The sequence below is a fragment of the Amblyomma maculatum genome, chromosome 11, assembly GCF_055883805.1.
Source record: "Amblyomma maculatum isolate TAMU_Amacu chromosome 11, ASM5588380v1, whole genome shotgun sequence".
Lineage (NCBI taxonomy): Eukaryota > Metazoa > Arthropoda > Arachnida > Ixodida > Ixodidae > Amblyomma > Amblyomma maculatum.
This window is the reverse complement of record NC_139354.1, coordinates 124,759,827-124,784,067: the sequence shown is the minus strand read 5'-3', so window position 1 is coordinate 124,784,067 and position 24,241 is coordinate 124,759,827. Positions and strand designations below refer to the sequence as shown.

General features: G+C 45.6%; 1 protein-coding gene and 1 pseudogene across 7 annotated transcripts in view; both read left to right on the top strand.

Annotated features, from left to right (window-relative positions):
- Window positions 1-24,241, top strand: part of LOC146174899 (uncharacterized) — a 266,551-nt gene that overhangs the window by 92,800 nt on the left and 149,510 nt on the right. The gene's annotated exons all lie outside the window — the stretch shown is intronic.
- On the top strand, window positions 19,764-20,770 carry LOC146174900 (uncharacterized; annotated as a pseudogene).

The following is a 24,241-nucleotide window of genomic DNA, read 5'->3' as shown; positions in this document are numbered from 1 at the left end:
TTCTGTCTTCGAGGATACCGCCGTTCCGGCGATGTCCGCCATCATCGTCCAAGTTGTGCCCTCGGGCGCGGTTCCCAATGCCGTCGACTCTGGTGGAACCCGTTTCCCTTTCCGGTGCGAAAAAGAGTGTGTTGGTGTCCCGCAGCGTTGTTCTAGTGAACGAGGGCCGTGTCACCCTTCGGACTGTCAACCATTCCAACGAACCTGGCGTATTACCGCGTGGTTTGAAACCAGCAGACATTGAAGAAGAACGCTTTATATGCCCATCGGGGCGTTCAGTGACGGCGTTGCTCCTACAACTAGACGTGCCGATCATGCCGATTCCCAGTTTCAATCCATGATAAACGAATCACTACCTATCATCGACCGCCGAATATTGATGGAAGTTCTTATAAAACATGCAGACATGTTCGGCTTTGCTCGAGAGCAGACACCACCGATTTCGCCTTCCCGCACCCATCACATGGTCGACACTGAATCTGCATACCCGATTAGACAGACGCCATACTGTGGTTCACCTTCAGAACGTAAGTTATTTGACGAACAGGTTCGTGACATGATGCTAACTGGAATTATTCAGGAATCATCTAGCCCGTGGGCCGCCCCTGTGATTCTCGCGAAAAAGAAACATGACACATGGCGATTTTGGGTCGACTATGGCCGCCTCAATACTTTCCCAAAGAAGGATGTTTTACCACTCCCGCGCGTTGATGATACCACTGACTGCCTCCATTCAGCTTTATACGTTTCCTTTGTTGATTTACGGTGCGGATACTGTAAGATACTAATACATCTGAAACACAAAGAGAAGACGGCATTTTTGACTTCAGATAGGTTATATGAATTTAATGTGATGCCTTTCGACCTATGTAACACTCCGGCTATCTTTTAAAGATTTATCGACACTATTTTGCGGGGACTGAAGTGGCAAATTTTCCTGTATTGTCTAGATGACGTAGTGATTCTCGAGAAGACCTTCGCCGAGCAAAACAGCCGTTTAGCTGTGGTCCTTAGCTGCATGGAGAAAGCCGGTTCTCGTGCTGAATTCTAAGAAGTGCCGCTTCGGTGAACGCCAGATCGTTGTGCTTTGGCATTTGATTGACAAAGACGGTTGTAGGCCTGACCCACAGAAGACTGAAGCTGTCAGCTGCGTCAAAGAGCCAAAGTCTGTGAAAGAATTCAGGAGCTTCCTGGAACTTTGCTCTTACATTCGATGCTTCATTCCTAAGTTTGCTAACGTAGCCTCCCCGCTCACATGCCTCTTGCATAAAGATATTCCTTTCAAATGTACTCCTGAATGTGATTCTGCGTTTCACGCGATCAAGTTTCGTCTTACCTTTCGGCCTATACTGCATCATTTCAGCCCGACAGCTCCTACTGAACTCTACACTGACGCAAGTGCCATCGGTGACTCAGCGTTACGTTAACTCCTGCGTGCAGTGCTAGCGGTTCAAGCTCCCCATGACTTCTCCGCCGGGCCGCTTACATCCGGTGACACCACCAACCACACCACAATAGCAAGTGGGTATTGGCCTCATTGGCTCGCTTCCCCGCTAGTCCAAAGGTAATCGTTAGGACATTGTGTGCGTTGATCATCTCACGCGTTACTGTGAAACTGCCACCATCCCTTTCGCCAACGCCGCTGACGTCTCTTTCTTCTTCACGCTGTGCTCCTCCGTCACCTAGGCCTCCTCGTGGTATTATCAGTGACAGAGGCTTTACGGCAGATGTTATGGAACAGCTTCTGCGATTTTGTACTTGCCAGTTGCGTCACTCTACACCGTACCAACCCTAGACAAATGGTCTCGTTAAATGTTTAACGCGGACACCGATGAACATGCTAGCGATGAATGTTGACTCAAAGCGCAAGTACTGGGATGACGTGCCTCCATTCAATACACACGCATATAACCCTTCGAAGCATGAGACAACTGCTTATAGCCCATTTTTCCTCCTCTACGCCCGTCCGCCTCGAAGTTCTCTCGACACTATATTGCCTTCTCTCTCGACAAAGAGCATTGTGTTTCGAGCACCCTCTGTCGCGCTGAAGAGGCTCGTCGGGTCGCCCAATTACGCACTCTGGCCTCGCAGGACCACTGTAAACAGCCCTACAACCCTCGGCATCAGGATGTCTCCTACCTTCCCGGTGACTTAGTGTGGCTCTGGTCCCCTCTCCGCTAGCGTGGTTTGTCCCAGACGCTGTTATCGCACTACAAAGACCCATTTAGTTTGCTCATATGCATCAATGAGCTGAGATAAATTACCTTTTGTCTCACCAATGTTCCGAAGGCCCTCCCTCTCAGAAAACACAAGCAGTCCATGTCGCAAGAATGAAGCGCTGCCACTTTCGGAACTCTGACTGACAGAATAGGGGCTTCGTCTGCGAAAGGGGAAATGTCAGGCATGCGCACAGAAGAGAACAAGGGAGTGTGAAAAAGAGGCTCTCCAGAAGGCAGGTTGAGGAAGCTCACCATCTATTGGTTAGCGCACCAGGCTAAGGTGAAGCGCTCTGTAAATAAACCTTAACTCTCTCTCTATATATATATATATATATAGAGTTAAGGTTTATTTACAGAGCGCTGACAGAATATATATATATATATATATATATATATATATATATATATACCGGTCACTTATATATATATATATAAGTGACCGTTCTGGCACCACGCATATATATATCTATATATATATGCGCGGGGTCTAAACGGTCACTTAGGTTGTCTGTACATACGCAGCATTGTCATCATTCACCAATTATTGGAAGATAACGAGGGCAACGAAAGCCACCCGCTCCCGTCATCTGACCCTATTGATGTGGCTACCCCTGCCTAGACTGTAACCAGCCGTCAGCGCGATTCCCATCTCTTTGCCGGCCTTCGAGGCGACAGTGTCGAAGATTGGCTTGATAATTTCATCAGAACGTGTTCGTTCAACCGCTGGGGTGACTCCGACCACCTACTTAACGTTGTCTCTACTTGACTGACGTCGCAAAAACGTGGTATCTCAATCACGAGGAACACATCTCTGACTGGCCGACATTCACCCAGCAGCTGCGGAAAATTTTCAGCACGCCATCTGGTCATACTGAGCTGGGTAATGGAAGCTCTCCGCCCGTCTTTAGTAGCCTAGTGAGTCCTACACATCGTATATCGGGGATGTTTTAGCCCTTTGCTGCCGAGTCGATGCGGTTAGGACGAAATATGGCCGAGTTCGCCATATTGTTAAGAGCATCGGAACTGTCAATTTCAACGCCTTGCTGGTTAAGAACTCCTCCACTGTATCACACGTCACAACTACCTACCGACGACTGGACGAACTTCAGTCGTGTCGCCTGCAGCAGGGAATCAACGACGGCGTGCTCGTTGACGGCAACCTGCGCTCGATTATCCGTGCCATTATACGAGAGGAGCTCAGCGATCAAGCAAGCCTAATTCCTGGAAGCTCAAATCTCCTGTCAGCTACTTCAGATTTGCACACCGTCGTCAAGGACAAACTGTCCGCTTTCACCTGCGCCATGGTACCAGCTACGTCGACTACCACCCGGCGCTTCTCTCCATACACTCAAATAAATCAATAAGTAAATAAATAAATATCTTCGAAGCCAGCTGCTCCTGTCTATCCCCTTGTCCTGCTCCTGTGTGTGGTCATGTGGCTGCAGTAGCGACATGCTCTAGACCGCCCCTTTACAACAATCCTGGCGTCTTTCCCGTCCAGTATGCTATTACTGTGGAATCCGCGGTCACATTTCTCGCGTGTGTCGTCGGCGCCAACAAGATGAATAGCGTGATTATGCTCCATTCGAGAGTGCCCGCCTGCGTCAGCCTGACGTTCTAAGATGCCGTACTCCGCTTACTCCTCTTAACAGCAGGATTCCCACAATAGCTCTCGACCCTCTCGTTCTACCTGACGCCTATTCAATCGCCTTTACGCCACCCGTCTCCCCTTCGACCGCCCTTCCAATCCTTTCTTTCCAGCGAGGAGAACTAATAGAAGCATTTTTTGAGGGAAAGTTCCTTCACAAACGAACACTGGAATTCCTCCCGAACACCCGTCTAACATGCTGAATGTACTAATCGAATGAATAAACGTTGAGGCCCTTGTCGATACGGGTGCCGCTTTTTACATTATTAATACAACTTGTGTTATATTCTCCTCAAAGTTTCAACTCTGTACATCGGCCCCTCTCCGTGGAGCCAACGGTGCTGTCATCACACCCATAGGGAAATGCACAGTGCGCGTTCTCGTCGATGACCAGAAGCATCATATTGTGGTTGAGTTCGTGGTGACTCCATCCTGCGTTTATAACTAATTTTAGGCTAGGACTTTTTATCATCGGCGTTTGCCTTTATCTCCTGCCGCGACCGCCTCATTAACATTGCCCCCACTGAGCTCGAATCTGATTCAGCCTGCTTCCCCAGTAGGTGTGCTCCCTGCCATTGACTATAGTTTGACCCTGGCCGTGAGCACCTCGTTATTGTTAAATGGATTATGGGCTTGTCGGCGATGCTTTGGGGATGCCAGCACCACGTTAGGCCTCCGACGGCATAGCGCTTGCCTCCTGCCTCACCTGTTTCAACCATGGTTGCGCGATATTCGCGGCGTGAACACTGGTACCAGGCCTTTCTTGTTACCAAAGGGAGGAACTGTTTCTTTTTGAAAGTGACCCTTTTCCTCTCGCCACATGTTCCTGCGCTTCACCACCATCTAATAATCTACCTTCGAGACACTCTTTCGCATTCGCGGCAACAATCAGCGACTGACCTAACTGCTGAAGAGTGGGCGACGTTTCACGCAGCTCTTCTGAAGCACAAATACTTTTTGATGTCTGTACCTCACATTTAAGCCGAACGTGTCAAGCGAGTAGACGGAAACAGCGCTGACTATCATCTGTATAATTTATTGAAAGAACACAAATATATACAAAAATGCTCTGACAGCCAAGTGCACATGTTCGCCGATGAAACAACGTTTACCTTTAACCAGTCTCATCAAGAGATTTCTCGGGGACGAATGTTAACCGATGGGGTGCCACGATTTTAGGGCGCCTTCGCGATTCTCGTACCAAGTACGAGCACCATCTTCCAGGCTAAACAAGACGTTCCTGAGCTTTGCGGCGTCGTCCCACTGATTAAATGCGGCTACCCGTTCAAACTGGGCGAGCCAGTCTTCGACGTCTTCCGTCTGACAGCAGTGGAAAGCCTTAGGCAGTCGTGGGCTCTGTTGAGTGTAGTACATTGGAGCTTGCATGACAGGTCGAGGGGCGGCTGCAGTGGTGAATTCCAACGGCCCGTGCTCAGGTGGTAGGCCTAGGTTCCTCCGGCTAGCGCGTTGAACAGGAGTGTCGATTGGCACAGGACCTGAATCCTGGGTATGCGGAGAAGTGCGGGACATATACTGGGATCGATACTCTGCGCCGACACCAAAATATGTCACGGGAAACAGGGCTAGACTTGACTAAAACGACGGGCCGAAGCTGTACCAGCAGGCAAAATTCGGCGCACAGCACGCGAGAGTCAACTTCAGTGTCCTCTTCTTCCAGGCGCAGCAAGAACATGGGGACACCAGGTGGCAATATATATAATCCTTGTTCTGGAGCATGATGCATCTAATATGGAAGTTTGATTAGGATTTACCACTTATTTCTGCATCGAGTTGTTGGACTGGAATTGGGTGTCGTCAAATAATGCTGCAAAAAGACCATACCCAGATCTAGAAGCAGAGCACAGCCAACAGTGGTGAGCACGATGTAAAATGAAATGTTTTCGTTTACGCCAAAAATTTATTATCCTAAATTATAGTCGCAATGCATACTTGTTATTTTACAGAGTGTCTGTACATACTTTGTAAAGTGCTGTCATACATGTAACAATGTTTTGGTACCGAATCAAATATAATACGTTTTCAAGAGGTTTTTTTTAGTTAGGAAACAAAAACAACAAATCAACGTTTTCAAATTCTTTAAAGCCGCATAAAATACAATGTTCGGTATTGTTGCGACAGTCAGAAAGGTTAAACTTCTGTTTTGTTTATTTAGATAAAATCCAGCTTATTGGTTTGCAACAACTGTATACTGAATAAATCTAACAGTACGAAATTTGCACAGGTATTGTGTTCAACCGTGTAAGTTTTTTTCTTTCAGCTCTTACAAATAAAATTTACCATTGCAAACAACTTACAGTTACCATTTTATAGGGAACAGCATGCGCTGTAAAATAACAGCTGTAGTGTCTATTATTTTAGGATGTAATAAACTCCAAATTCGCGGAAGCCTCGCAACCATGTCCAATATGATACGCCTCAGGCACTGACATTGAATGTTGGGCAGAGAGGTTTCGCAAGGCGCCTTACATATTTTCGGCGGCACGTCTGTTTGGATTGAATGATAGCATGACTTTTCAAGTCTGAAAAATGTCACTCTGCACTGACGAAACAAATGACGTGAGCCCCAAAAAACAATGCAGGCCACGTGTTCTCCAGATTGACTGAAATAATGTAATAAAGCTAGAATAAAAACTGCTCTATATTCGCAGAGGCTTTCGCTAGAAGAATTAGAGGAGCATGGTGGGTTGAGGAGTGCAAGAGAAAATGACATTACCGTTGTTATATGTATGCATTTTCATTCTGTTTAATGGTGAGAGTCTTCCTGTAATTTTTCTTGGATCACATTTAGGTGCAATATTTTAAAGTTGCGTCGTATAGTTTAGTTTTCTCTAGCACACTGCTCGAGAACTCCCTTGCTCTCGACAGTCTGAAGGTATTTTTTTTCGCATAATTATTTTTTACATATGCCTATTCAGTCCATGAGGCATATTTTCATGCCTGCAAATAACCGCGCAAAAATAAACAAAACCAAAAGTTGTGCACGTGACAAGCCGTTCTGCGCACAGGCCATCCATCGCGGCCCTTCAGTGTTGGCAAGTCTGGTACTGATTGCTTGCGGCTTTCCTGAAAGCCAATGGTAAATACGCCGTACGGCAAAAAGTATGAGTAGTAGTTAAAAGCCACAAATATTCCTATCCGATTCAGTGTCAGCCGGTACCTGTTTACAGCTCTGCGACGATGCCCTTCACAAACGTGGCAAATCACATTTCGTTTTTGGATATTTAGCGTTTTTTTATATATTCAGGTTGCGCGCATCTTAAATATATATATATCAAGATGGGGGTTTCAGAGGTGCTGGGACTCGATTGAGAAGCAAGGCAGGAAAAGTCATATGTATAGTCTAGTACGGTGCATAGCGATGGCGATGATGATGATGACGATGTCCTTAGTTGAAATAGCACATACCCGTGGCCCGGGATTGGCCACGGTTCATTGTATATGCTAGATATATACAGTCAAGAAGTGGAGTGTATAGATAATTATCGTTGTTTATAAATTGGAAAAATTAAAAAGGACCAAAAAGCAATCAACTCTCACCTAGCATAGGAATCTGCCTGACGAAGGTATGTAAGCATGAACAGAATTTCTCACTGTTTTTAAGTCGTGTCCCGTGACGCTTTCCCCGAAGAACAAAATTTGAGTGGTTAGAGGAAGCCCTAAGTAAATTTTACGGAGAAATGCGAACCGTCAGCAAAAGAGGCAAAATGATATATTGATTCAATGTCTCTACAAGAGTCACAGAGGTTAGAAACGTATAGTCCCGATCGATATAAGTACAAATTTAGTTGTATTCTGTAGTGCAAGAGTGTCATAGAATCCTCATATTGTCTTGAACTACAGTTGCGCACACGCCGAGGCTATTTGAAGTGATGGTAACCGCTGCAGAAGGGAGGGGCTGACAGCGTAGGTAATTGAGACGTTATAAATTGTGAATTAGTGATAATGTTAAGTATACAGTATTAGCTATGTACGGAACAAGAGGTCCACCTAGGGCAGACGTCCCTTAAAAGTGTGCCCTCTCGTTCGATGTAACGCCACAGTTACCAGCGACACAGCGAAAACGCACTTCTGTTATAGGAGAGGGAATAGTAATATATGAAGAGAACGGCAAAACAGAGCATCTCTAAAGTTTCGAGCATTGCCAACAAGGATAGAACGTCACAAAGCAAAATAACCTTGGTGACGTTAGTACTAGGAAACTTTAGTAAAGCCAATAGCATGGCCAGAAACCAAGCACCAAAAATGAGATTATTGTTAGGGACTCGATATGAATACCTCCAGTCAAGAGCCCGCAGTAAAATAATATTGACATTAATAACAATAACACTTATTCACTTCAATGAAACAATACAGGAGTCGGACGCGCTAAAGCCAGAATTAGGTTTGTAGCGGGCTGTCCGGCAGCAGCAACACCCTCTGTTACCAGATCACAGTAATTTTTTGTAGACGAAAACAACATGAACTAGAGCTCCTCAAGCTCGGCAAAAGCATCCCGTAACTGCCTGTGATTGTTCGAGTTGAAAGCGTGTTCAGGCTGCGCATGAACATACATTGGATATAATATGACATTACAGACGTAAGCCGAGAATATTTTCCACTTCATGAGGGGCATCCACGAAGGTGCATTTAACGTTCTCAAGGCCAAAGAGCCTTGCACTGTAAGTGACGTTGTCACGATGTGTCACAGCTACGGCGACCTTCGTCGTCATTGCATCGTCCCTCGACAACCTAAATCCACGATCGTGGCTGTGTCTGATGCCACTGTTAACTCCACACTTATTTGAAAAACTGAAGACTTCGCACGTGAAGAAGCTGCACGGTAATTATCGCTAATTCCAAAGGTTTCGCAATCTAGCTCACATTTGGCTCCGACCATACACCAGGTTATTTCCGCAACAAGCAACGAGCACTACCGCCCCCTCGTCAACCAACTCTTCATGCCGCTCCACCCATTTTAGCCGACGCTGTTCCGACGCTTGGACCCACTTCAGTGTCCTATGCTGAAGTTGCCGCAAGACCACCACTTCCTACGCATTTTTCATCGTACGGTTCGCCTCAGCGGGCATTTGTCAATCAGCGTCGTGTGCCACCTATTCTACGCCCTTGGCGCACATCTGACAACCGGCTGATTTGCTTTGCATGTTGCACGGCTCAGCCGCAGTCACCCGGCCCCGTACGTCTTTGATCATAGCTCGGTTACCTACGCGCAGCCGTCGTCCCCTCCCTTGCGCCACCTCAGCACTCATCCCACTTAGACGACTTCTCGCATGACCACAGCTTAATCGCTACGCGTCGTCATTCGCCGTCGCCGATGCGTAGTCGCTCTATCTCGTCAATTCAGAAAGAACGTGATTAGCTTATCGTTCTCCGTGACTGCCCTCATGACAGTATTTTTACAGTGGGAGTTCTTGTGTCACAATCGGGGCGTAATTCATAGCGCTCGTGCCGAAGTAGTCTTCTCCACTGTGCACCGCACCGACCACCGCTAACGTTCTTGGGGCAGCCGAGTGCCACGTTGCGGATGCTGCTGACATCCCGCCTTCGTCTACTGCGATTGTGCCTACAAAAACTGTGACTCTCTTCATTACTGTACAGTTCTCTTCACCCCATCTTCCCTTTTCTTCTCACGACGCTGTCTTCCCCTGCCCTGCGCCGTCCTTAGTGTACGAAGCGGCCGCGCCGAACTAGCCGTTATTACCGATTCGTTCTATAGATGCAGGTTGCAACATGGCGAGTGCGTTGGTCATGCCGAGCCTGTGCAATCAGAAAATTTTGTGATCGTCCCGCCGCTTCTCTCCACTTGTGCCGACACAATCTATGACAGCGTCAGTGCCCTTAGCCCACCTCGTTCCTTGTCTCCTTATTCGCCTTTGGCTGCCTTCGACAAAGGCACCGACAGTGCTCTCGCTGAACCGAATACGAGCTTCCTTTGACATCCAGCAGCCATCTTTGGGTCGCACAATAACCGTTGCCCACCACATCTATACTAGTACGCACGCCCCATTACGCCAACGTCCTTATCTTGTATCAGTGTCTTAGCGCCGCATTATTGATGAGCAAGTCGACGAGATTTTCGCTGAACACGGAGCTTTAGTACAAGCCTTCAAGGAAAAAAGTGCGACCAAGCTTCAATACCGGCAAGAGCAGCAGCAATGACCCTATATTGCCTGTAACTAAACCTTATTTGTATGTAAACATTTCTGGAAGCGTTGCGATGACCGAGGGCTCGGCTTCTTCATACGCAGTGTAAGAAGGAGCGTAAAAGCTTGAGAAACACGCCAAATATTATGCATTACAAGCGCTGTATGTTGTTTTTTCTCTCATGGGCCCATCCCTCGGTAAACTACTCTCTTCCTCGTTTTAGTTTTTCTTTCTGGTGTTCATACTGGGCCGTGGTGCAGGCTACGCTCGCCTGCGATTGAGCCCGCATTGAACATTTTGGCAGTAATCATTGTGTTAGAGTGCCCTTAAGATCGGCTGTGAAGTTGGTTATGCATGGTAGCCCACATTATTCAATTCCAGCTTTAGTTGTGCTTTAATCGTCAGTGAGTCATGAGATAGAGGAGCGGCGGTCGTGGTCTCTCTCGAAACGCTCGAAACGATCTATCGAAACATGGAAACTCTAGAAAAAAGATACTGCCCTTGTTTTCTTACAAATGCGCAACGACTTCGCAGCAAAAAGCGTTTGCTTGAACCATACTTTTGATATGCGCCCCGATGGTCGATTGCGAGTACGCTGTTGCCCTGTTGGCCCCTGAGGGATGCTACTCCGGCTGACGCCGCAGGCCGAACCGGCTATACTGTGGCACTGGGACTAGTGCGACCCCGGCGCACATGCAGCGCTTCTCCCAGTGCATCGCGGATGCCAGCGACATACCCAGTGTTAAAAGGCTAATCCCAGCGTTTTTTTCCCATCGCACCAGTGCAGCCAGTGTCTTCCCGTTACGGCTCCAGTGAATATCGCAGACCACCAGCGTGCCCAGCAGATCCAGTGCAAAACCAGCGCGAACATTTTACTGGTTTCGGACTGGAGATGCTGGTTTTTGCAACAGAGTAGGCAGCCACTTTCAATCATATTATTTACATACAGAGGATGACACACGTTAGGCTTCGGAAGTTTATGGAAAGGTCGCTGATAGCTGTGGGCTGAGAAATATACTGAAAAGATCTGCCTCTGCCAAATATATGACAAAAGCTTCTTTGCAATTTGTTGGAAGCCGTCTGTAAAAATGGCACTATGCCTCGGAAAATTATCTAGATACTCCTCTAATGCCATTTATTACATTGGCAGACAAATACGTAGCATTCCCTGGCAGGGCGTGATCAAATAATGTTACATTGTCAAGCTGCCGGTGATTAACTTGTACTAATGAATTTATTGATACGGAAAGTTGCGGTAGGAGGGAATTACTAAACGCAATCTGAGGAGCTTATACATCGGCCAAATATTTTCAAAGAAGTATGATTGGTTCGAAAAAAATATGATGTTAGCCAATTTAGGGACAGGTTGCAAGAGACCTTAAAAACGTTCACACAGTGAGAAGCTGAAATCGGGAATTTAGATTAGGTATAGATATAGGTTCAGGTATAGATGTTCTATACAGATCTCTACAGTAGCCAAAGTAGTCAGGACCGTAATGAGATTGGCGGTAGGGAAAAACAGTCACACGTTCCACCAGTGACGAAGGACGAGGTCAAGAAAGCACTAGAAACTATGAAAAGGGGGAAATCAGCTGGAGAGGATCAGATAACTACAGATTTGCTGAAGGACGGGGGGGCTGGCCACCCTGTATACGCAGTGCCTGGTATCATCGACGGTACCGGAACCATGGAAGAATGCAAACATTATCCTCATTCACAAGAAAGGGGACTCTAAGGACCTTAAAAATTAGAGACCAATCAGCCTACTGTCTGTTACGTATAAGGTATTTACTAAGGTATTTACTATAGAATCAGGACAACCTTAGACTGCCATCAAGCAAGGGATCAAGCAGGGTTTCGGAAACGGTACTCTACTATCGATCATATCCATACCATCAATCAGGTGATAGAAAAATGCTCGGAATATAACCAGCCCTTATACATAGCATTCATTGATTACGAAAAAGCATTTGACTCAGTTGAAACCTCGGCGGTGATGCAGGCATTGCGAAATCAGGGGGTAGAAGAGCCGTACGTGAAAGTGCTGGAAGATATAGATAGTGGCTGCACAGCAACCATAGTTCTGCATAAAGAAACAAAATTCCCATAAAGAAAGGTGTTAGGCAAGGAGACACAATCTCCCCAGTACTATTCACAGCGTGTTTAGAGGAAGTATTCAGAGACTTGGAATGGGAGCAGTTAGGGATAAGGGTAGATGGAGTAATCTGCTCCATCTACCCTTATCCCTCAGTAATCTGCGATTTGCTGATGACATTGCCTGGCTAAGCAACTCGGGGAATGAACTGCAAATAATGATTGATGAACTAGACAGAAAAAGTAGAAAGGTAGGCTTGAAAATCAATATGCAGAAGACTAAGGTAATGTTCAGCAGCCTCGGGAAGGAACAGCAGTTTACATTATGTAGCAAAATACTGGAAGTAATAGGCGAATATGTCTACTTAGGACAGGTAGTAACCGCTGATCCGGACCATGAAAAGGAAATAAAAAGAATAATAAGATTGGGATGGAGTGCATTTGGCAAGCACTCGCAGATTATGACTAGCAGCTTACCGGTATCGCTCAAGAGGAAAGTATACAACAGTTGCATCTTGCCTGTACTCACCTATGGGGCTGAAACGTGGAGGCTAGCCGAGAGAGTTCTACTTAAGTAGAGGACAACCCAGAGGGCTATGGAACGAAAAATGGTAGGGGTAACATTAAGAGATAGAAAGCGTGCAGAGTGGGTCAGAGAAATAACTCAAGTTACCGACATTCTAGTGGAAATTAAGAAGAAGAAATAGTCATGGGCAGGACATGTAGTGCGAAGAGAGGATAACCGATGGTCGCTGAGGATAACAAACTGGATTCCAAGGGAAGGAAAGCGTAGCAGGGGGCGGCAGAAAGTTAGGTGGGCGGATGAGATTAAGAAGCTCGCAGGGGTCAAGTGGATGCAGCTAGCACAGAACCGGGTTAAGTGGAGAAATATGGGACAGGCCTTCGCCCTGCAGTGGGTATAATCGGGATGATGATGATGATGATGATGATGATGATGACGATCCGGGCTTTGAAGTGGAGCACAGCCTGATTTGAGCGGACCTAAAAAAGAAGGCGCACAGCATGTCGTTCTAAAATAAACAGGGCTTCAAACTTGTGCCTGGAGCACCCAAAAAAGAGAACGAAGCCGAATTCAAGTATTTTCGGTACGTAGACCTTATAAAGCAAGATCAGAGTGTACCGAAGCATACCATATTTTTGTTGCTGATTCTACCAAACGGCCAAGGGCACGTTCATCTATAAGCACCAAGATTTCTGGTTTGGATCGTCTAGTATAATGACGGTAATATATTATACCGAAATATTTGTATAACCGATAAGCGGGTTTAGGATATAATGACATGACAAAGAAATGTTAACATGGGATTCCTGTGAAAATGCTAGGACGGTATATTTGGTGACATGTAATGCTAACCTGAAGCTATCTAGACAGACTTCCAGAACATTAGAATAATCTTGCAATAGACTATATAGGTTCTGAATAAGAAGCGAAGAAAGCAATATAGTGTGCATACACATAGACTTTGTCGGTGGGGTGAATATGAATATCACGCATTAGTACATTGAACAATAACAGCGATAGGACTGAGCCTTGTGGTACACATCTTAACTGTGGGAAAGTGTTGGAATCTAATGTGCCCTTTGTGCGAAATAATGATCTATTCCTTAAGACATTCCTTATTCAGGCTAAGATGCGCAAAAGAGGTTGTAGAACGCTAATTTGTGGAGCAAATTGCTGTATTCTAGGTTGTCGTACGCTTTGGTGATGTCCAAAAATAACGATCTGAAGCTCTTTTCGCCTCATGACAACTCTAATATGGCTCTTCCAGTCTACGTGTGGCTCAAAATCGAGCAATCCCATCGCAATCCAATATGAGCCTCGCTAAATCCAAATAAAGGATAGAACATGATTCATGAGATGGCACTAGATTAACCGTTCTATAGATAAACTTAATTTAGGTGATAGCAATCGGTCGAATAATGTCGAGTTCAAAACCCTTCCCTTAGTCTTTCAGTATTAAATTATTTCTGCTGATTTCCAAGATTATAGAATCCATGCTTTTTACAAATACCATTTCACAATCTGCAGTAGGTCAGAGGAAATGTATTTCAATTTTGTTTTCGGTGTTGAAACTGATACTCTGTGGGCACCAGAGACAGCCGACTGCTGGCAATAAACTAAAGACACCTTCAGATACAGATACACTAATTCAGATACAGAAGTTAGTACCAAACTGAAATCTGGTTGAAGAAAAGGTATTGCGAGCTTGAAAACGCGCCGAACGGCAGTTGCTATGCATTCCATTTGGCATAATTCTTCTGGTGTGGACAAATCCGTAGACTGAGTGGTATGACTAGGGGCCAAACGTTTTACTTTGCATATATCTATAGAACGATTTTCGGTTCACTTGGTTAGACAAATAGGTGCTCAGATCCCCATTATATTCATCCTTAGTATTAGACAATGTTCTTTTAGTCGAAGCTGCAACTAATTTGCCATTAATCCAATTCTTTGAGCACCGGTTATGGACTAGGCGCGTACATGCGGCTTTGCTCTGACGATAGATGTTCGCATCCTTCGTTCCGACAGCTCGATGTAGTCTTGTTTTTAATGGCAGACTGAATAATAAACTGTGATCACCTAGTTACGTCTTATACTGAACAAAATACTTCAGGACCGCGATTCAGGTCATCAGAGGAGGCCAGAGGCCTGAAGGCCTCTCCTGGAAATTTCTTGAACAGTGCAGAGTTGACAAATTGTCGTGAGGTGCCACTTGGACGGCCGTGTGTTACATCGGCTCCGCCAAATTTATGCTCCTTTCCCGAATCAGGATTTCCAAAGCGCTTCAAAAGCATCAGGACTTGTACCCGGTCACTTCAGAACAACGAGGAGACCACTATTTTCCAGGTGGGACCATTTTCTCAAATCTAACGAGGATTTCAAGTTCAAGCGGTTCGAGCGAGTAGCTAAGCCTAAGAGATAAGCTTCGACTCAGCTGCCCGCCGCGGCTCCGTGGGCAAAGTCTGCCGAAAATCATGACGACCTTGAAAGGGTACGACCCTGATGGAATACGTATCGTCTCCATTCCATAGGCGAAAACGCCAGTTTTCGACAAGGTTGCGGAAGCCAATATTCAACGCAAGATAGAAGATTCGGAACGCGCATCAGTCCGGAACCGCTCGGCACGGCAGAAAGGACGGACGCCAGATCACTTCACCACCGCAGCTGATGCGTCGCTGCAGCAGACGCCATGCACGCAAGTCAAGAATTGGAAGCCTCCTGCGCAGCCGAGTCTTGACCAGCAAGATGCAGTCATCATAATCAATCCTAGAGGAAACCTGGATCTCAGCAAATTCTGGGAAGCAACACTCTCGGAAGTTCCTTGCACACAGCAGCAGGCATTCACAACACATCAGCAGCGCTCAGTGTTTGGCCCATTTGGAACAAAACATCATCGTCGTCGACGCGCGAGACGCCGAAATAATCAGAAAGATCCTTGCAATTCAAGAACTCAAACTAGGGGACACAGCACATGCAGTGTACGCCTACCTCCGGCCCTCTGATGACACTTGTAAAGCAGTAATACAGGTGGACCCTAGGGTTTCCAACGAAGACATCACAGAAGCGCTTCGCTCCCCGGAAGACCAGTGGTGAGCGTGAGAAAACGAGGTTCCTCCAAAAAACGTCACTTTCGAAGTAAGAAAGATCCCTTTTCACGTCGTTTACTTCGGTGAGGCGCTTCCTGTGCGCCTGTACAAGAAAAGAACACCGGCCTATTTACTGTGCGGGAAACTTGGTCACTGTGCGGACGTCTGCCCTTTCCCTGCGCAGTCACGATGTCCGCAGTGCGATCAGGACGATACTCACGAAGCCCATGACTGCCAACCCAAGTGCACGGTGTACGAAACCCACATCACATGGGGTCGAATCAATGCAAGTACAAGTACCGAACATCACAACCAGCCAAATCCAAAACAGGCCAAGACAGTCACCAGTCCAGGGCTAAGTTTCGAGACCGGTCCAGCCGCAGAGGCACATCGAGTAGCCGGGACCGACTGACCAAACAGGCCCAGTCCAACTCAGCGCCACACGGCTCACGGTCATCAAGCAAAGGACCTGGCACTACCGACAAGGCGTCGCACCCCACCGACATTCGTCCAGCTGAGAAGACAACAGGATCCCATAACAAGGAGCTGTGCAACGACGGCAAGGTGAGCTGGGCCGATGTAGCTGCCTCCTCCCCCGAAGCGTTGGCTTACAAACAACGTAAAGCAGATATTGAGAAACTAAAGTCAGAAAATAGGAAACTAAAAGAGCAATTAGGCGTCACAGCCAGCCCGAACAACACATTACCTCCATTGGCGCAACAGCCATGTCCGATGGAGGCGGACAAGGAAGGGGTACACCCTTCGTGCGCACAGCAGCTGAATACTAGCCCCATCGACAGGCAAACTGCACTAGAGACGCCACAGCAAGTGCCAATGCCGCAGGTACCACAACAGCAGGAAGCACCACCGCGCGCACCCATGCCGCAATTTATCGAGAACACCGAAACAAAGGACCGCATTACCCGCTTGGAAACGCAGTCAAAGATCTCATGGAGAATAAATTACAAATTATTATTGAGAAGACAATCAAAAGCATGTTAAAATCAGTCATTAGGCCCATGGTGGAAAACCTTGAACCAGTTCTAATCAGGGTGCAAGCGCAGGAGATTAGAATTGACCGAAAAATTCAGAAATTTTCGGATGTTTCTCACAACAAGAGCAAAAAACTACAGGGCAAAATAGGAAATCGTTGCCTAGTCATCCCTCAACTTGATAAAAAATTTGAAGATTCACCACAGGATGAGACACACATTTCTAATCCTCAACATGGCGCCACAACCAAGACCTTAACGCACCATTCTACAATGGAACTGCTGGGGACTAAAGCGTAAGACAGAATCATTACAACAATACATGGACTCTTATTCTCCTGCGCCGCAAATAATAGCCCTGCCAGAAGTGAATATGGAGGCTAAAATCAGAGGATACTCAACACATCAAACAAACCCCTCGGCATGCATTTGGGCCACAAATCATGCACACAGCAACTACTGTAAATCTTGATCTACACAGTAGCATTGCATATACCTTCATAATGTTGCTACTACAACACCGTAACAGCAAGGGCGCCTATATTGTCAATGTACCGGGTGTCCCAGCTAACTTGAACCAAGGGTTACAAAATAATATATTTATGCTAGGTCAGTGAAACCAATTGCATAAAACTGCCAGCCTGTTTGCGCACTACAAGCAATTTTTTGTTTTGCATTTACTTATTAGCTAATTATGTTATTTTTCTAATTTATTCAATATCGACTTTAGACCAAACATGTGAATTGGAAAGTTGTAGAGCACCTTCAGAAACCCCCATTCCATTAACTGCGATAAAGAAAATCTCACGTGTATCTTTTTTTTACGGGCTCAGAAGAAAGCCCGCGAAATACAAATAATACCACGTGACTAGCGCATTTGTGCGCCGCGATTGTGGTGCTCTCAGTCGTGGTTTGAGCGAACGAAATCAGCTGTGGCCGTGACCCGATGGTCCCGTTGCAGCGGCAGGCAGAAATGTTGGCGATGGTTCGAGCGAGCTCGAGCTCGCCCGTCGCCACCGCGATTTTGGCCAGGCCTGCGCACCGCAGCAGCCTACATCACGACAGGGGGATGGCGATAAAGAACCGGCAATGAAGGTGCAGCGCTAATTTTAGTCGAGTCACATGATGTCATCTCGACCCTTTACCCAATCCTTTATGCGCAGATTCAGTGGCTGATACCTTATCGCTCATTCGTTTGTCGTAACCTTTGCTAATGGGAGAGAAGGAGGCCTTGTTAGAATGTCGGTGGTGTCGGCTCGCCGCTCTCGCTGCTACTGCGCCGTCACGTGGGCCGGCTGTCTGACGCGGGCGAAGAAGCCATCGCAGGCATATCGGCCTGCCGCTTTAACGGGGCCAAGAAGACACGGCCGTAGCTGATTTCGTTCGCTCAAACCACGACTGAGAGCACCACAATCGCGGCGCACAAATGCACTAGTCACGTGGTATTATTTGTATTTCGCGGGCTTTCTTCTGAGCCCGGAAAAAAAGATACACTTGAGACTTTCTTTATCGCAATTAATGAAATGGGGGTTTCTGAAGGTGCTCTACAACTTTCCAATTTACATGTTTGGTCTAAAGTCGATATTTAATAAATTAGATAAATTAACATAATTAGCGAATTAAGTAATTGCAAAACAAAAAAATTCCTGTAGTGCGCAAGGAGGCTGGCAGTTGAATGCAATTGGTTTCACTGACCTACCTCAAGTATATTATTTTGTACCCCTTGGTTCAAGTTAGCTGGGACACCCGGTATATAGTCGCCCCAAACAGCGCCACTTAGCCTTTGATGCTCTCTTTATCAAAGCACTATGAGAAGCTCATACAGCTCCCCTAGCTATAGTCGGCGACTTTAAAGCTTCTAGGCCGTTATGGGGATATCCAAAGGAAGACACTAAAGGCAGGAAACTAGCTTCCACAATCGCTCACATGGCACTTACCTTGCTTGTTTACCCGCAGCATCCGACTCGAGTCTGAACCAGCATAACTTGGGATACCACCCCTGACCTCACGCTCGTCCGCAAGCCCGCACTATGGCTTAATACGGGAGAGACCTTAGGCAGCGATCACTACGTCCTGTAGACCATCTTTGAAACCAACAATCACAGCAAACCACGTGGGCAAGCCAGAGTGACAGACTGGGTGAAATTCAGGAACGACACTAAACTAGTTACATCGGAACAAATAACTAGTTACGAAGAGTGGGCAGCACCCATTCTCGATAAAGAAAACCTCACCAAAATCTTTGCCACCATGGAGGAACACCCACCTGTTGACAACCATCTCCTACACCTTTGGGAAGCTAGACGTAGTCTCATAAAACGGTGGAAGAAACTACGGAACAATGGAAAACTCGGAATTCGAATAGCGAAGCTACCGACTCAAGCAGCTAAATACGCATGGGAACTCGCTCGCACCAATTGGCTAAACAGGTACGAATCCCTCAAGTGTTGCCTAGACAGCAAGACTACGTGGAACCTTCTCCGATGCCTAACTGATCCACCGAAATCGAAGAGTGAACAACGTAGAAATTTGCATCGAGCCTTACACAACTTTCAAGGCACGGATGACGAACTCGTGGATGAACTCACGTGTCGCTATATCTGCACTTCGGCAGACGCAGAACCCTCAAATCCAGAATACAGGGGGAACCGAACGAAGACCAAGATAAAGACTTCACTTTAGAAGAAATCATAGCAGCACTAGCAGATATGCTCCGAGGTGCAGCCCTGGGACAAGACAAATGTATGATTGGACTTCTAACCAACCTCGGCACGGAGGCACTGCAGCAACTTACGGATTACAGTAACAAATCTTGGCGCATCAGCACCATCCCATAGACATAGAAAACAGCCAATGTACACTTTATCCCCAAACACGGCAAGAAAATCAGCATTGAAATTCTACGCCCCATATCTCTCACGTCGTGCGCAGGCAAACTTATGGAAAAGGCAGTCCACGCGCGTCTCTCCAACTATCTAGAGAACAACGAGCTACTGCCACACACGATGATTGTATTCAGAGCACATCTGTCCACCCATGATGTGCTTCTGCAACTCCAACGGGAAGACATTGATCCATCGAAGCACCGGATTTGTGAAGCCATCAAAGACACAGGCTATAAAATCAGGACTGCATTCTTGGGACATCAGTGGGCTCGGCGAAAGAGGACCGGACTGTGTGCTCAGCATGCCTCCCATCTTATTGCAGGTTAGTTATACTAGCTTATTTAGAAGTGATGAAAGAACGCTTGTTGTTGTGCCGAGCCCACATACTCTCCTATTTATTGCTGCTGACTGCTTTTATGTTTGTAATTTATTGCTTTGTGGCGATAAGAGTAAAACCCTGGTCCTTCTGTTGCGGAAATGTTAGAGCAACTAGTGGAAGGTCAGAAAATAATTCGCAGCGATCTAGTAGATATTAAGCATGGACTGGAGAATACTGAGAAAGCTGTGTATGAATTTGGTGTGCGCATGGAGAAGGTAGAAGAGAATATTAAGGAAGTACACAAAACTTTGCAGCAGATACAAAGGCTGCAAGAAATTGTCACAAAATACCAAGAACTTAACTCGCAGAGGTCACGTCTAGCGGATTTGGAAGACCGTAGTCGAAGAAATAACTTAGTTGTGTTTGGCATTAACGAACAGGATGATGAAACGGAAGATGACCTGCGACGGAAGGTAATTGATGAGGTCTTTAATCAAAAATTGGGTGTTGATTGCTTGTCTGTAGCACGCATTCACAGAATGGGGCGAGGAGCCTCTATTCGCCCAGTTATTCTCTACTTCCAGAACTACCTTGAGAAGCAAATGGTTTGGCGTAACGTACGGAAGCTAAAAGATTCTGGTATTTCTATTCAAAATGACTTCTCGCCTGAAACTTTAAGAAAGCGCAAATTACTTTGGCAAAGCGGAAAAGCAGAGAAGGACGCTGGCAAAAAAGTAAATCTAGTTGGAGATAAACTACGTGTTGATAAAGCCTTTTACGTTTGGGATGATTCGTGCAACATGCGAATACCGGCTCGACGGACCGTTCAATCAGATAGATAGCGGTCACAGACTCTGCAGCGTCAACTATGCATGCTCTCGCTCAACGTCAGGAGTATCGTGAATAAAACTGATAGCCTGGAATGCCTGCTTCTTTCATATGACCCTCATATAGTCATCGTTACAGAAACTTGGTTACATGACGGCATCTCTAGCGATACAATTGTTCCAACTGGTTACAAAGTATACAGGCGTGACCGGTGTTCTCGTGGTGAAGGGGTTGCCGTTATAGTGAAGTATTCTGTTGCCGTTACTGTATTAGACCAAATACCTGACCCCGAAAGCTTATTTTTGAATGTATCTCTTTGGAGCACTTCCTTTCTACTATGTTAAGTTTATCGTCCACCCAACTCTGCAAATTCGTACCTTCAAAAACTGTACGATCACCTGCTGGCAAAGCGTTATTGTAATACCATATGAACTGGCTATTTCAACCTGCCAAGCGTGAATTGGCCATGTCTGGCTTATGGGCAATGTGATGACAATAATACTATCTTGGATATCATGTTAGCTTTGAATTTAGATCAAATGGTTAAATAACCCACCCGTGACAGTGCCCTTGATTTGTTTTTTGTCAGTGAAATTTTTTCCAATGGCTTTTTGAGTGTTGAGCGTGGCATTTCAGATCATGACTTGTTATCGTTTCGTTGGTCTTGTAACCATGAACGGTCGTCCGAGAATGTACCACCTGTACGTATTCGAGACATTAATAGATCAGACGACACTGCCATAATATACTACCTAGAAACGTCTTTAGTTATTAACGAGAGCGATGATATTCATGTTTTGTGGAATAGGTTTAAAAAATCAATACTTTCTGCTAGTGAAACTTTTGTTCCTCTGAAAAAAATAAAACCTTATCGAAAGAATCCTTGTGTCACCCGGGAACTTATACTCCTGAAACGCCAAATAAAACATCGTAGGCAACTTAAGGCTCCTACTGCAACCTTTCAAGAAATAAAGCACGCGTTAGCACGAAAGTTATGATGGCAAAGAACCATTACTACCAAGTTATTCTTCCTTCATATTTAAATACTTATCCTAGCAGATTTTGGAGACATCTAAGTAAGAGAAAGGAAGTAATAGATAGAGTGAAAACGGATGAAACTGTGTTACTTGATAGCCAGAAAATTGCGGATTCTTTTAATGATATACTTTCAAAGCGTTTTCACATCGAAACCTGTCCTTACTAAACCGAAAGAATGTATAGATCCTAGTAATATTCCTTTCATCTCAACAGAAGGCGTACTATCATTGCTACGCCAACTTGACACAAAGAAAGGCTGTGGAGTGGACGGCATTCCAAGCACTTTTTTAAAACGCTATGCTTCACAGATTGCTGAGTATTTAGCCAACATGTTCTCAGTTTCCTTCCGTACAAGCGATATACCTTTTTACTGGAAAGTAGCACGTGTAGTGCCTATTTACAAATCAGGTGATCGATCAATACTATCCAATTACCGTCCTGTATCAATAACTAGCAGCTGTTGCAAAATTATAGAACACATTCTGGCGGGTATCTTTGGGGATTTTCTCAGTGACACAAACATTTTATCACCTTTCCAACATGGATTCCGAAAAGGAATGTCAACAGTTACCCAACTTGTGTCAACTGTTCATGAATTATCATTTGCCCTTGACAATTTCGGCCAAATGGACAAATTGTTCTTGGATTTTGCCAAGGCCTTCGATACGGTCCCACACAATAAACGTATTCATAAATCAGAGCTAATATGTCTTCCACAATATATAGTTCAATGGATAGAGGCATACTTTGAAAAGAGGAGTCAGTGTGTTGAGGTGAATGGTGCCATTTCCGAATCACTGTGTGTCATTTCGGGTGTACCGCAGGGAAGCGTGTTGGGTCCATTACTGTTTCTTATATATATATAAATGATTTGCCGGATGTTATTCCAAATACTGTATCCATACGATTATTTGCTGATGATTGCATAGTGTTTAAGCAGATAAGAGAAACTTCTGATCATGGTATTCTTCAAGGCTCTTTGACAGCTATTGACAAATGGTGTGTGGAGTGCAGCATGAAACCTAATATCAAGAAAACTGTACTCCTACGTGTAACAAGGAAAAAAAACATTTGAGCCCATTCACTTATTCCCTACAAGGCTCCGATATTAAAGAAGTAGCAAGCCATAAGTATTTAGGGCTGACACTTAACAATCAGTTGGACTGATCACCGCATATCTCACAAATTTGTTCTTCGGCATTGTCGACACTCTGCTTCCTAAAACGCAAACTTAACCGCGCCCCCTCTGATATCAAACTTTTGGCATACAACACATTCATCCGGACTAAGCTCGAGTACGCCTCTATCATTTGGGACCCTCACACAAAAAAGAACATAACTGCTCTTGAAATGATGCAAAGGAAAGCAGTCAGGTTTATTTTCCACAAGTACAGCAGATCTGATTCTCCCACACAGCTGATGGTAGAAAATGACATCCCGCTCCTTTCAGTCCGCCGCAAAATGAACAGAATTTTGTTTCTTCGTAAGATTCTGTCACAGGAAGTTAATATTCCATTACCTAACTTTGTCCGACCTTCCACTGCCAGATGAACACGACACACTAGGCAACATATGCTGCAACCTGTCTTTGCCCGGACAAATTCATTTAAGTACAGTTTTTTCCCACGGACCATCTCTGATTGGAATTTGCTTCCAGAATTGCTTTTCCAAAGCAGTAATTTTACCAAGGCACTGGAAGGTGATTTGTTTGGTTAGGCTGCTCAACGTTTTAGTACTTTATATCTGTTTCCTTTGTTCATGCCCAATTGGGCTGTGTGTTATTGCCTATTTTTATTTGTTAAACTGTCAATTTTTTTAATAATTACTATTACTTTTGATTCCTTTTTGCTGGCCGAATTGTAGTGTGTACTGTATTTTTTGTTTTTTTTGTGTGTGTGATTGTTACCTGGCATGCCCCTCCTGCTTGGGCCATAAGGCCTGCAGTATTTTGAAATAAATAACACGCAAAGACAGTAACCGAGCACTTCTAGCCCTCGACTTCAAAGGGGCGTTTGACAATGTGAAACACTCCACAATCCTCCAGAACCTCCAGACCACGAACTGTGGCAAGCCAGTCTACTCATACATCTATGATTTCCTTAAAAGCAGCACGGTCAACATCGGCATCGGCACCAAACAAACAACGCAAGTGAAGATGGGCGCGAGAGGCACTTCATAAGGGGCAGTATTATCCCCACTTCTGTTCAATATTGAACTCCAAAATCTTCTACCTCTTTTAAATCAGATACAGTGCATACGACATGCCCTGTACGCTGACTATATAACCATCTGGATAACTACAGCCACGGGTAGTATGGAAGTGATTGAAGAAAACTATAAAGCGCGGCCACAGCAGTTCAGAATTATGCACGAGCGTGTGGACAAACCTGCTTTCCCGAAAAATGCAAACTCGTAGTCTTCCACTAGCACAAAAATCAGGCCACGAT